The following is a 1,998-nucleotide window of genomic DNA, read 5'->3' on the forward strand; positions in this document are numbered from 1 at the left end:
ATTGACGAGTCAAAATTCGACCTCGCTCGAATTAACAAGTCAAATTCAACTTCGCTCGAATTAGGGCTACTTATCGGGCGGATTGGGCGGTGATTTACTCTTAACGGTTTGGCTTATCGATTATCGGCTTTTAGATGTATTAATTCGCTAGTCACCCGATAAGATATCGGGCAGATTGATATCGGTTTAGCTCTTATCGGGCGGTTTATCGGTCTAATTCAATCTATATTGCACTTGACGCAATTTACCAAATTTAGCGAGGGTCCAAAATTTGCTTCGCCGTGCTTCAAATGTATGCTGATGTTGGTCAAAGAATGGGATTTCTTGCTCTTATTTTATAACTGCTCCAATTTTCTTTAGATGTCACTATAATTTCTAAACGATCCAAGAACACCTGCCGAAATGTGTGCGGACTGACGTTTTTTTTTACATGCAAGCAAACCCGCAGATGTATGTGTTAAACCCAATTTAACAGCAGATTTTACTCGTTAAACTATCTCTTGTTTGTTAAGTTTTGGTACTTCCACTGCACCTACTGGAGGTGGTAAGAATACGTGAAGCACTCAAGTAAATTGTTTTTGATTTGATAGGATTGAAAAGAATGCGCGAAGCAAGCAATTAAAATTTGTCTAATAGTAAATTAGTAATAGAGAATAGAGATAGACTACTGGAAGTGGAAGAAGGGTTTTTGATTATTTAATATATATATATGGATAAAAATAAATTTTATATGTATATATATATATATATATATATATATATATATTCTTAACGGGTTAACGGGTTAAAGGATTATCCGTTAAGAAAATTGAATAATCCGCCCCCAAACCGATAAGCCGTTAATAAAAAAATTTCAATCCGTTCCCCGTCCGTTAAACCGTTAACCCGATACCAATAAGCCATTAAGCTTCGGTTTCGGTTTGGTTTTCGATTTCGGTTCGATTTTGAACACCCCTAGCTCGAATTGACGAGTCAAAATTCGACCTCGCTCGAATTAACAAGTCAAAATTCGACTTCGCTCGAATTGAAGAGTCAAAATTTGACCTCACTCGAATTATTAAGTCGAATTCGGCCTCGCTCGAGTTAACAAGTCAAGTTCGACGTCGCCCGAATTAGCAGGTCAAATTCGACCCCGCTTGAATTAACTACCAAAAGTCAAGGACTTATTGCGAAAAAATCCAAGAAATTCGAAATGAGAAGAGAAGAAAAAGCCAAAGATATACAATCAAAGATGAACCGACTATTTCATTCAAAGGAAAAAAGAAAAAGAAAGCGTCTTACGAAGGGCCAAAAGGGGGCCCCCACCAAACCAACTAAGTACAAAAAAAAACTAAGTACAAAAGGAAAAATTAAAAGTACAAAAGCTTCACTCAGCATCATCCCTATCCACGCTATCATCTATCTCTCCGCTTGGTTCAACGACTTCACCTCCACCATCACCCTCTCCATCAGAATGTTCATCATTAAAGGCAAGCCCGTCCTCAGCCTCATCGTCTCCATCAGTCTCCGGTGTTGTGGGGTCATAGCCGCAGGCAAGCCGGGCCTCACGTGCTTTGACACGGACTTCTTCAAAAGCGGCTTCCGGAACATTCCCTGCTGCTAACAAGCCATTATATATATCCCGCTGCCAACAAGCCCTTATATTCTTGTTGTTGGAAAGACAACAAGAATCGTGTGCAACTCCACCCCTTTCTACTTTTCCTAAAGTTGGATACAGTGGGACTAACTGTATTGGTCAAAATGTGAACAGAAGGATCTTACTTAAGGAAGGACGACCAAGAGCCAACCAAGCCGAGGTCACGTATGGGGAGCAATACACCAATGATGATTCAGCTACGGTCGAGGTCGAGCACTCAATTCGGCCTTAACGGCTAGTTCAACACTTAGACATTTTAGAGGAATATTCCACATGATATTCCAAGAACTTAGGTACTCCGGTTAAGGACCGTTGGGTAAAGAAAGTATTTTTGTATAAATATCATGGGAGAGAGAGTAACT

This window comes from Nicotiana attenuata, chromosome 5 (genome assembly GCF_001879085.1).
Source record: "Nicotiana attenuata strain UT chromosome 5, NIATTr2, whole genome shotgun sequence".
In the NCBI taxonomy this organism is placed as follows: Eukaryota; Viridiplantae; Streptophyta; class Magnoliopsida; order Solanales; family Solanaceae; genus Nicotiana; species Nicotiana attenuata.